A 13,441-nucleotide genomic window follows, 5' to 3' on the forward strand; every position below is an offset into this window, starting at 1 on the left:
TGGGCCATAAAACAGCACAATGGCTTACATTCAATCATAAAAAGCCAATAAAACTAAAATAGGCTTAGGGAAAATGCAAAGACAAGAGCAGTGATGGTTCAAATGCAAAGGAAAGAGATCAAACTACAAAAGATGGGAAAAAAAATGCACAAATACAAAAAGTGCCATTGAGACCATGATAAGGACATAAGTGGCCAAGCCATAAATACAAAAGCAAATGTTGTCCAATCAATTTCATGACATTAATAAATTTTCTCTTTATTAAAAAGTGCTCCTGTGTTAAAGTAACTTTTCAAAAAGTAACTTTTCAAAAAGGGTGGTAGGGTTAGGGTTAGGTTAGGGTTAGAACCACAGAGGTTGAAGGAATAAGGCAAGACCCCCGATACAGCTTGAGGGATAACTGCCCATGGTGGAACTGATAGGTCGACAGAGTAAAAGTTAAGTCTGGGGCTTGGCACAAAGACAGAGGATCAACACCTAGGCGGAGCTGGTAATCTGGAATACAAAGGTTGACCCAAGGTGCAATGAAGGATGAGGCAAAAGGCTGCAAGAAGCCAGCGGACACAGGCCCCATTAAATAGATAACATGGGTAGAGGAGGTGGGAGGAGCATCAATGAGAGGCTTCATGCTGAGTGAGAAGGACATCAGACTGGACTGTTTAACCCTCTGAGACCTAAGGGTATTTTTACAATAAATTTTCCGTCTGGTGTCATTTACTAAAAAAGCTTGTAAAATATCAACCCTTTGGTGCACAGACAATTGACACACCTCTTTTTTTTCAGGACAAATTGAACTTTCAGCATATTTGTGTTACATTGATGTCACCTGAATGTAAAATAAGTTATGGGACCATAAAGACAAATGAAAAAATAAATCGGAAATGGAATCACTCAATTATTTATTGAAATCACACACAAATAAATAAAAGCTAAGCAATTTTCCTCTGGAAAATAGTTTGTTCATGTCTTTGGAGTCCTGGAGCACAGGAATAAACATTATAACTTGTACAGAACAAAAAATATTGACATTTTTCCAAAAGAAGTCCAGGCGTTTGGGGCCTCATGAAATTCACTGGTGCCAAGCCTCAAAACAGTTCCTATCAGCAATCACACAGAGGGCCACATCACAGGTTTTGCATTTCTATTTTATTTATTCTTTTATTTATTATGTTCTTTTTATTCTTTTATAATACATTTATACTACTATAATACTTTTTTACAGTAAATAAATAAATGGCACTTCAGCTGGGTCTGGTAATCTAGTTCCTCATCTGTCAAAAAGCTCTGTTCTCCTGAAAATCCTTCATCCTGCAATGCACCAAAATAGACCAGCGCTTTATTTACGTCCATTTCGCTGTGTTTCTCTGTGAATCGCGCGTCTCCGTGAGTCTCTCTATCTCTCTACACTATATCAGCGCTTGGTTCATGCGTAATGACGCACACCAATGTTTACAACGGATCAGCCTGTAATTGGTCAAAAACCATCACGTGAAAACATCACGTGATATCCAGGATGTCCGCTAGCATCGAGCTAGCGGCAAAAATGACCGAATATTTATGAATTATGGGCTTCAAGATTATCAAAGTTTGACATAAAGCGTTTGGATTTATTGCTGAAAACCTCTGAAAGGAAGCACAAGTTCCAGGCTGGATAGAAAACCTTCTGTAAAGGCTAGAAAGACCCGAAAGACACCCCCGTGATGGCTAGCTCGTTAGCTTTCTGCTGGAAAAAACGGTAAGAAAATCGATAAATCTGTCATCGAGTTATGTAAACATTTATCGGAGGTGACGTGTGGCATCGTCGACGACGCCGTCGGGCTCAGGGGGTTAAACAGCTGGAGGGACCAGCCAACACAGGATAATGGGTTATAAAAAAAGATTATAACCTGACAAGTACTTTACAGTAATTTTGAAAATGTTTAAAAACTAAAATGAAAAACAAAACAAAGTGCAACAAAATACAAGACAAGTTTACAACTTTCATACAAAGCTTTACAATATAAGAAGGGGCAAACAATGGCATAAAAGGTAACAGATAATGTAAGAAACAAGTTAAAAGGTATTTATTAACAATAAAAACAATGCTTTAAAATAAAGATCTAAATATAAAATAAATGCAAAGACAGACAAAAGGGTCATAAAATAGAAAGTCAAATGGAACAAGAGGAGAAACCATAGTTTGGTTGTCCCTTTAATTAAGATAAATACAAAATTAGTACAATGTAAATAAAACACTTAAGAAAAAAAAAGTGTCTGCGCAGGAGGCATCCCTATATATTGTAGCTTAAGTGACTTTGATTTGCACCTGCAGTTGATAGACTCATGAGGTGCAGTGTGAAAATCAACCTTGGACAAGACCCACCCACTGAAGTACAACACAAGTCCCACCCACCCAAGTCCAACAGCTGAACACTTGAAAAGAAAGATCTCCAGTTTTCCAGAAGTTCATGAAAATTAATCAAGTACCCAGAAAACTCAATAACCATCCCATCAGGGAGAACAAAATTCAAACAGGCTGAATGAAATAGCAGCATCAGCCACAAATAAAAATGAGCACAAGAACATAGAGATGAATCAAAGCAGAAAAATGGTGTAGTAAGACAGCCACTAATGCGAACATACAGAAGACAGTCAGAATATAAACAGGCACATACATTTACAAAACACACACAGTAAAGGCAAACCTTTTATAAAGTACATTTAAATACAAAATACAACTGTTCCAGAAAAATAGGAATGGGCATAAAAATGGTCAATGGGACTGGGCCATAAACTTTTCAGCACAATGGCTTACAAGGCAAGGAGCATAAATTAAAGATATATGGAAAACATTCACTCATAAAAAGCCAATAAAACTAAAATAGGCTAAGGGAAAATGCAAAGACAAGAGCAGTGATGGTTCAAATGCAAGGGAAGAGATCAAAATGCAAAAGATGGGAAAAAAATGCACAAATGCAAAAAGTGCCATTGAGACCATGATAAGGACATAAGTGCAGAGACAAAATTTAAGGAGCATTAAGGCATAAAGGGTATTACAAATTTAATCGATCACCACAAGGAAAAAATATGTAAAAATCACTACAACAGGGCAAAAAAAAGGGACTTAACTGGCAAAGGCATAAAAGGCAAACAGCAGAAATACAAACACTAAAGGGCAATAGGAATGCAAAAGGAAGAATAATCTGAGACGTGCAGCTTTTATGCTTAACAACTTTATTTTGTTCTGTCTTAGAATAGCTTAGACAAGACCATAAAGGGCACAGAACAAAGTTTAAATAGAAGTTAGTAAATAAAATACTGTACAAAAGGAAAAAAAAGAAGACAGACTGATTGAAATATAGAGGGCATAAAAAAATCCTAAAATAAAAAACCTAAAATGTGCTGAAATACAAAAAACAAGGTTAAACAATACAAAGTAGCAAAAATAAGTCAAGTGGACAAAGCTGATTTAGGATGGGATGTAGAGCCAAAACACAGTCAATAAAATTATAGGGGGGACCTTTGGTGAATGTGCCAGTTACAACTCGGTGGACAACCAACTCAGATGGAGCCATTAGAGATGGGGACCTGGGCAGAGACAAGACCACTGCACTGCAGGGCAATAACTGCCCATGGAGGACCTGATAGAGCATCAACCTAACTTTCACTCTGTCAACCTGTCTTTGGCCTCAGATTACCAGCTCCGCCATAAGTCTGGGGCTTGGCACAAAGGTGGACTCAAGGTGTAAAGGGTAAAATGAAGGATGAACCAAAGGGCTGAAAGTAGCCAACAAACAAACACAGGCCACATTAACTAGATGACACGGGTAGAGGAGGGGGGGAGGAGCAGCATCAATGAGAGGCTGAGTGTGAAGGACATCAGACTGGATTGTCTATCCTGTGTTGGCCGGTCCCTCCAGCTGTTTAATGGGAACACAAAATAAACCAAAACAGATTATAAACCTCACAAAAACTTAAAGTAATTTTGAAAATGCAAAAAAAGGTTACGATTCACAAATGGGGTGTTCCAAATTACACAATATGGGCACAAGTAAAGTCATAAAAGAGTAGAAACACAGTTTATGGTCCATATTTGTTTCCATGTTCTGTTTAAAGCCTTTTGTTAACCTAAGTAAAAAAAAAACAAAGAAATTAAAATGAAAACAAAATCAAGTGCAACAAAATACAAAAAAGTAAGTTTACAACTTCAGTACAAAGCTTTACAATATAAGAAAGGAAAACAATAGCATATAAGAAAGGCAAACAAGAACATAAAAAGCAGACAGAAAATGTTAGAAACCAGTGAAAGAAATATATTTTAAAAAATGCATTTATGGTATATTTAGGTTTTTATTTTTATTTTTGTATGTTATTTGAGACAAAAGGGTCATAAAATAGAAAGGGATAATAAAAGGACAAAATTGATCTTAAATGGAACAAGAGGCAAAACCATAAATACAAAAATTACATTTAGTACAATATAAATAAAAACAAAAAAACTGAAAAAAGAAATTGTCTTTGTGAGTGGGATACACCCCTATATATTGTAGCTCAAGTAACTTTGATTTGCACCTGCAGTTGATTGATGAGGTGAAGGGTTGAAATCAACCCTGGACAAGTCAGTCTAACACAAGTCAAGATCCACAAGTCCTTTGACGAGTCCCTTGTCTTTACAAGTCCCACCCACCCAATTCCAACAATTGAACACTTAAAAAGAAACTTCATTTTCATTAACTTCTGTTAATGTGGAGAACCAAGTACCCCATGAACCCGATAGCCATACCATCAGGGGAAGAACAAAATTCAAACAGGCTGAATGAAATCGCAGCATGAAATACAAGTGACCACAACAACAGAGATGAACCAAAGCAGAAAATGGGCATGATGAGACTAATGCGAACATACAAAAGACAGTAAGAGAATAACAAGTGCATAATTATGCAAAAAGTACAGACAAACCATTTGACGCAGTTCCTTTCAATACAAAATAGAACAGGGTAAAGCCTTTTTATGCCCTGTCCCATTGACTAAGACCAGGAGCATTAATAAAAGATGGAAGACATTAAATCAAACAAAAAAAAATAGGCTTAGGAAAAAAAAGGGAAAGACAAGAAAAAGGAATGAAATTAATACAAAAGATGGGAAAATGCACCGATACAAAAAGTGCCATTGTGACAATAAAAAAAATCTTAAATACATGAGGTTAAAGCATAAATACAACAGCAGCAGTTTCAGGACTGTGTTTTGTAACGCTGTACAAGTAATTTGCTTTATACAAGTATAAATAATAAAAGGCATTAATGTAGTGAAGATTTGCAGTGACTGTACATACAAGAATGCCATGTTCCTTCTCAGAAAGCCCACAGTCTCTCTCTGAACAGTAACATTTAAGAAGTTGGAGATATTTAATTTCAGACCATGAAAATGCAAGACCTAAAACTACAATGCATTAAAATGACAGTACAGTTAATGCATATCTTTTTTTGTTTGTTTGTTTCAAAACATTTATGTATAGAAGAAAATGATTGCCTGTTGTATTCCCTTACATTTGTCAATGTAATACATTCAATCAACAGCATAAATACAAAACATTAACATTTCTACAAAAGGGAAAAAGGAGCATGAAGCAAGGGGCACAAAAATAGGGACTTTTTACAAAAGTGTAAAAATACAAAATTTTTAAGACAAATTCAAAAAAACATAAGAAATAATGAACAAATGCCATCATTTGACAATCAAACTTACATGAGGGATTCGAAGAGGATACTAGGACAAATCAATATAAATGATGAAAAGGAACACAAAGGCTAAAATTAAGTGGCATAAAGACACTTTTAAACTATTTTGAGAAGCACTATACAACTAAAATTGACTAAAACAAATAGGACAAGAGCATATTTACAAGTAGTTTAAAGGGAAAGGTAACAGAGGTATGGAAGTATTAGAAGATTAAATAAATGCAAAGAATAGCAAACAAGCACAATATCATCAGTGCAAATAGACCAGAAAAAAAAATGGTCATAACACAAAATGAGTATTAAGAAGGGAAAAAGGGGCTTAAAAATGGTACAAGTGTCCAAGCCATAAATACAAAAAAGCAAATGTTGTCCAATCAATTTCATGACATTAATACATTTTCTCTTTATTAAAAAGTGCTCCTGTGCTACAGAGACAATAGAAGGCATTATCCACACAAGTCAAGACCCACACAAGTCAAACAAGTCAAGACCCACAAAACTCAAGATCAACACAAGTCAAACACAAGTCAGGATCCACACAAGTCAAACACAAGTCAGGATCCGCACAAGTCAAACACAAGTCAAGATCAACACAAGTCAAACAAGTCAAGATCCACTCAAGTCAAACACAAGTCAGGATTCACACAAGTGAAACACAAGTCAAGCACAAGTCAAGACCCACAAGTCAAACACAAGTCAAGATCAACACAAGTCAAACAAGTCAAGATCCACTCAAGTCAAACACAAGTCAAGAACCACACAAGTCAAACACAAGTCAGGACCCACAAGTCAAGCCCAAGTCAAGATCAACACAAGTCAAGACCCACACAAGTCAGGATCCACACAAGTCAAACAAGTCAAGACCCACTCAAGTCAAACACAAGTCAAGACCCACACAAGTCAGGATCCACACAAGTCAAACACAAGTCAAGACCCACAAGTCAAGATCCACACAAGTCAACATCAACACAAGTCAAGGCCCACACAAGTCAAGATCAACACAAGTCAAACACAAGTCAGAATCCACACAAGTCAAACACAAGTCAAGACCCAAACAAATCAAACAAGTCAAGATCCACTCAAGTCAAACAAGTCAAGATGCACACAAGTCAAACCCTATCAGCATAAAATAGTCAATTGGACAGGAACATAGAACAGCATAATTACTAACATTAAAATAGCATAAATGAAAGATGATGGAAGACATTAAATCATAAACAAAAAACAACAGGCTTTGAAAAACAATTGGCTTAGAAAAAATAAGAAATAAAATAAATGAAGAAATAAAGAAGAAATTAGAAGAAATAAAATAAATGCAAATGATAGGAAAATGCACAAATATAAAATTGTAAATTTTGAAAAAGTACGTCACGGGGTGACAAAATCCAACTTTGTCCCTAACAAAGCGGAACTAATGTTCGCCGTGATTGCCTCCCGCCGGACCCAAAAAAAGGAACACCGGGCTAGTTCCAGGGTAGCGCAAAAAAATCCCCGAAAAGGGGTGGTCAGCCAAACGTCACTGGCAGCTGTGCATGGGGAGTAAAGCTTCGCGATTGGGACACATTGCGATTAGAGGAGTATAAAAGGAGGAAGTACAGACCAAACGGGGCATTGTTTTGGGAGAAGTGTTCTCAGAGAAAGTGTGAGCCGTGGTGAAGAGGAAGTGGGGCCGGCGAACGGGCACAGTGCTGTGAGTTGGGAGAAAGAGCAGGCTGATTCAATGAGAAGGAGGTAACCATGGGACAGAAGATCATTTGTGAGAGATCATGAGTAGTCCAAATCAATTTCCATCCTTCTCTCTTGTGTCTGTGGGACCTCTTGATGTGAATGCCAGTTCAGAAGAAGGGCGACGGCCATATATGAGTATTTCCCACTGAGTGCTGAATTGTTGAGATGAAGGGATGTGATGCACTGTTTGCTGTGTGAAGTGTAAACCTAAACCCCTGGATGTCCACTTCTTACCGGAGTTTTCCATCACATTCTGACTGCATTAGAAGAGGCTAACATTGTTGTACTTCACAGACCATTGAGTGTATTTATCTGGCAGCCCACTGTGAAGAGAGACACGTAGTGAACGCTTAACTGACTGCTTTGCAGTGAAACCTCCAGCCGTAAGTTCTCTGTCTGTCACTTAAAGAAGAGGATTACGTACCTGTATGCTCACCTGTCTGCATTGCAGTGAAGCTCCCCCGCTGTAAGCTCTGTGTCTGTTGGCCCTGCAAGTGAATTCAAGTTTGTTTGTATAGTCCTTTCACAATACTTGTTTCAAAGCAGCTTTACGGAAAGTGCATTACAGAAAAGTACATGGAAAATTACATTTAGTTAATCATGTTATATTAAGGGCATAACATATCACCAACATTGAGTCGTCTCTCCACAGGCGTCGAGTCATCTTTCACAGGTGTTGAGTCGTCTCTTCACAGGCATTTAGTCTTCTCATTGCAGGTGTTGGGGCATCTGAAGTCTCCATGAGAGGCTGGATACAAACTGGAGCTGACGAACGCCATTTTTCTCGGGACAAGCGTCCCGAGATAACGGCAGAAAACAGATGGGAAATAATTAGCATAGCTGATGTTCATAATGATTTCCATTACACAGGAGTAGATGTTAAAAAAACACTCACAAACTCTCCACAACCCAACCATACGCGCCAACCCGTTTGACTAAGGCTGTCGAGCCCCACCGTCGCGGTAATGCGTTTCATTGGCAACAGTTCCGTATGGCATACCACCTACCGCAATAACACAATATCTGCCCAACCACCCATCATTCACACAATACACACAGGAAAAGTAATGACTGTAAATACTATGCAAACTATACAAGTAACCTACAGACTCTTCAAGTTTTAAAGTATTAAAAGCATTCGATCTGATTCAACAGGAATAAAAGGTAAGCAGTATGTGAATGCTTGGCTAAAGAGATGCGCATTTAGTCTAGTTTTAAACTTTGACAGCAATTCAGAGCGTCAAACCATATCGGGAAGGATATTCCAGAGTTTGAGCGTCAAGAATTTAAGTTTGAGCCTAACTTTTATTTCTGGAATATTTACATTAATAAATAACTAATGTTAATTACAAGCAATTGTCTAGCAGTGTCGTTAATAATCCTTAAGCAAGAACTGACCACAGAGAAGTCATCTGAACAAATTGTAAGTACCATTCGAATGCTTATGATTTAGGGGAGATTTGACTTACTCAACCTAACCTGAGGATAAAAAAATAATAATGTTAAAGGTGTTAAAATTAAAGCGCACACACACCGTAAAACATGGTGCCCAACGTGGGGCTTTAACTGTTCAATTCTGGCCAGTAATTGAACAGTTAAGTGCCTTCTAAATAGCATGTGTGTGGATATGCATAAGGATTAAACATTTATTTTCTTTTTTTGGAAAAAAAAAGAAAAAGATACATAACCAAATAGAAGACGACTAGACAAACTTAGTCGAAAAAAAGATGCTAATCTAGAAAAGATTATTTAACACCCAAAACGGGTTAGATGCACATAAGAAATGAAGGGTTGAAGGGTGATTGAAAGTCTAATAAGTCTATTCCAAAGAGGCTAAGCTATGACAGCAAAAGCCCAGGAAAAATCCAGCATGACTTTTATACAACCATATACATGGGCTGATTCTCGTATATTAGGATGGCAAAAGATAGCCTTACAGGCAGAGACATCAGTCCAAGAGATGGAACCAGGAGAAACATTCCTTTCAAAGGAGCGATTTTGACTTACTAGTCATTAGGTGTGTAACGTCTTGAAGATGTTGTCCGACAGAACAGCCGCTCCGATTCTGCTGAGGTGAAGCATAATAGAGCCTAGGTCTCTCCCAGAACAGATTCCAATTATTTACAAAGAGCAGTTTCTGTTCATTACACAATGACATTAATAATACAATTAGTGCAAATAATCTACTGAACCTTTCCTGTCCTTGTCTGTAAGAGGGAAGCGGTTCAGACACGATGATCGTTGCGTCAGGCGATGTGTTGCATACCATCTCGATCAGGCTCCTGTAGTCCTTCAGAACCTCAGCCTGATGTCGTTCGCTCCCACGTTCAGCACAAAAGCTCCGACGCGCTCATCACTGTTCAGGATCTCGGGAACCTGTGCAGCAACATCAAGAACATGAGCACCAGGAAAGCAGTGAGTGCGCACCTTATCCTTACCTGAAGTAGCACGGTATTGACGGATCATGGATCCGATGATCACAGCGTCGTCGCGTTCCAACTCGCGAAGAGGGGAGAAGTGGTTCCGGGTCGAGATCTCCATGACCGGGAGGGGCGGCGGAGAGGTTCTAGCTCTGGTCCTGGCTCGTGTCTTCCGCTGTGTGATCCATGGTGTTGTGTCGGTGTCGGAGTGAATGAAGCCAGAGATGATCACGTCCTCCTGGGCAGAGAAACGCATGGAGTAGACAAAGTCAGAGTCAAAGAGTAACTAACCACTGACTTGTAAGCATCAGCGTGTGATGTTTCAAGCGCTGACCGCCAATCCAGCAGCTCACAGGCAGAGTCATCTCTCCACAGGCGTCGTTAAATGAGCAAAAGACACAGTTTCAATATAATGTTCCACACTTAGCATATCAATTGAGTTTGGACAACAAAGACTGTGACTTACTATTTATTAGGTGTGTGCAAATAATCTACTGAACCTTTCCTGTCCTTGTCTGTACGTGGAAAGCGGTCCAGACACGATGATCGTTGCTTCAGGCGATGTGTTGCATAGTCTCGATCAGGCTCCTGTGGACCTTCAGAACCTCAGCCTGATGTCGTTCACTCCCACATTCAGCACAACAGATCCAACACGCTCATCACCGTTCAGGACCTCGGGAAACCGTGCAGCGACATCGGTGGCGTCACGTTCCGAATCGCAAAGAGGGGAGAAGCAGTTCCGGGCGGCGGAGAGGTTCTAGCTCTGGTCCTGGCTCATGTCTTCCGCTGTGTGATCCATGGTGTTGTGTCGGTGCCGGAGTGAATGAAGCCAGAGATGATCACGTCCTCCTGGGCAGAGAAACGCATGGAGTAGACGAAGTCAGAGTCAAAGAGTAACTAACCACCGACTTGTGAACATCAGTGTGTGATGTTTCAAGCGCTGACCGCCGATCCAGCAGCTCACAGGCAGAGTCGTCTCTCCACAGGCGTCACTAAACAAGGAATAGACAGTTTCAATATAATGTTCCACACTAAGCATATCAATTAAGTTTGGACAACAAAGACTGTGATTTGGACTTTGACTTACTATTTATTAGGCGTGTGCAAATAATCTACTGAACCTTTCCTGTCCTTGTCTGTACGTGGGAAGCGGCCCAGACACGATGATCGTTGCTTCAGGCGATGTGTTGCATACCGTCTCGATCAGGCTCCTGTAGAACTTCTTCAGAACCTCAGCCTGATGTCATTCACTCCCACGTGCAGTACAGCAGCTCCGACAAACTGGAGTTGACAAACGCCATTTTTCTCGGGACAAGCGTCCCAAGATAACAGCAGAAAACAGATGGGAAATAATTAGCATAGCTGATGTCCATATGATTTCCCTTATACAGGAGTAGATTCCAGAGTTTTGGAGCATGAAGAATTTAAGTTTGAGCCTAACTTTTATTTCTGGAATATTTACAGTAGTAAATAACTAATGCTAATTACAAGTAATCGTCTAGCAGTGTTAATAAACCTTAAGCAAGAACTGACCACAGAGAAGTCATCTGAACAATTGTAAATACCATTCGAATGCTTATGATTTAGGGCATATTTGACTTACTCGACCTAACCTGAGGATAATAAATAAGGTTAAAAGGTGTTAAGTTTAAAGTGCACACCGTAAAACATGGCACCCAGCGTGGGGCTTTAACTGTTCAATTCTGGCCAGTAATTGAACAGTTAAGCACCTACTAAATAGCGTGTGCGTGGATATGCTTAAGGATTAGAAATGTATTTTCTTTTTTAAAGATAAATCAATTAGAAGACGACTAGTGAAACTTAGTCGAAAAAATAAAATCTAGAAAAGATTTAAAGAAGACACAGAAAGGGTTAGATGTGCAAGGCTCGTTGCTTCAGGCGATGTGTTGCATACCGTCTCGATCAGGCTCCTGTAGTCCTTCTTCAGAACCTCAGCCTGATGTCGTTCGCTCCCACGTTCAGTATAACAGCTCTGACGCGCTCATCACCGTTCAGGATCTCGGGAACCTGTGCAGCAACATCAAGAACATGAGCACCAGGAAAGCAGTGAGTGCGCACCTTATCCTTACCTGAAGTAGCACGGACATGACGGACCATGGGCGTGCCCATGATCACGGTGGAGTCTCGTTCCGACTCACCAAGAGGGGAGAAGCGGTTCCGGGTCAAGATCTCCAAGACCGGGAGGGGTGGCGGAGAGGTTCTAGCTCTGGTCCTGGCTCGTGTCTTCCGCTGTGTGATCCATGGTGTTGTGTCGGTGCTGGAGTGAATGAAGCCAGAGATGATCGCGTCCTCCTGGGCAGAGAAACGCATGGAGTAGATGAAGTCAGAGTCAAAGAGTAAACAAACACTGACTTGTGAACATCGCCATGTGATGTTTCAAGTGCTGACCACTGATCCAGCAGCTCACAGCCCACAGGCATCGAGTCATCTTTCCACAGGCGTCACTAAACGAGGAACAGACACAGTTTCAATATAATGTTCCACATTAAGCATATCAATTAAGTTTGGACAACAAAAACTGTGATTTGGACTTTGACTTGCTTGTCATGTCTGTAAGTGGGAAGCAGTGCAGACACGATCGTTGCTTCAGGCGATGTGTTGCGTCTCGATCAGGCTCCTGTAGTCCTTCTTTAGAACCTCAGCCTGATGTCGTTCGCACTCACGTTCAGCACAACAGCTCCGACGCGCTCATCACCGTTCAGGATCTCACAAACCTGTGCAGCAACATCAAGAACATGAGCACCAGGAAAGCAGTGAGTGCGCAACTTATCCTTACCTGAGGTAGCACGGACATGACGGACCATGGACGTGCCGATGATCACGGTGGCGTCGCGTTCCAACTCGCGAAGAGGGGAGAAGCGGTTCCGGGTTGACATCTCCAAGACCGGGAGGGGCGACGGAGAGGTTCTAGCTCTGGTCCTGGCTCGTGTCTTCCGCTGTGTGATCCATGGTGTTGTGTCGGTGCCGGAATGAATGAAGCCAGAGATGATCGCGTCCTCCTGGGCAGAGAAACGCATGGAGTAGACGAAGTCAGAGTCAAAGAGTAACTAACCACTGACTTGTGAGCATCGGTGTGTGATGTTTCAAGCGCGGACCGCCGATCCAGCAGCTCACAGGCAGAGTCGTCTCTCCACAGGCGTCACTAAACGAGGAATAGACACAGTTTCAAGATAATGTTCCACACTAAGCATATCAATTAAGTTTGGACAACAAAGACTGTGATTTGGACTATGACTTACTATTTATTAGGTGTGTGCAAATAATCTACTGAACCTTTCCTGTCCTTGTCTGTACGTGGAAAGCGGTCCAGACACGATCATCGTTGCTTCAGGCGATGTGTTGCGTTGTCTCGATCAGGCTCCTGTAGAACTTCTTCAGAACCTCAGGCTGATGTCATTCGCTCCCACGTTCAGCACAACAGCTCCGACACGCTCATCACCGTTCAGGACCTCGGGAAACCGTGCAGCGACATCGGTGGCGTCGCGGTCCGAATCGCAAAGAGGGGAGAAGCAGTTCCGGGCGGCGGAGAGGTTCTAGCTCTGGTCCTGGCTCGTG

At 40.7% G+C, this 13,441-nt stretch overlaps 1 long non-coding RNA gene across 1 annotated transcript; it reads right to left on the bottom strand.

Moving 5' to 3' along the window:
- Positions 1-3,066: 3,066 nt before the first annotated feature.
- Positions 3,067-10,708, bottom strand: LOC148976898 (uncharacterized). Its single transcript, XR_016145890.1, has 3 exons — positions 8,078-10,708; positions 7,870-7,933; positions 3,067-7,768 (listed from the first exon to the last, which is right to left on the bottom strand). It is a non-coding gene; the product is annotated as an uncharacterized LOC148976898 (long non-coding RNA).
- Positions 10,709-13,441: the final 2,733 nt, after the last annotated feature.

The sequence above is a fragment of the Pimephales promelas genome, chromosome 12 (genome assembly GCF_988280905.1).
Source record: "Pimephales promelas chromosome 12, fPimPro1.hap1.1, whole genome shotgun sequence".
NCBI classification, from domain to species: domain Eukaryota; kingdom Metazoa; phylum Chordata; class Actinopteri; order Cypriniformes; family Leuciscidae; genus Pimephales; species Pimephales promelas.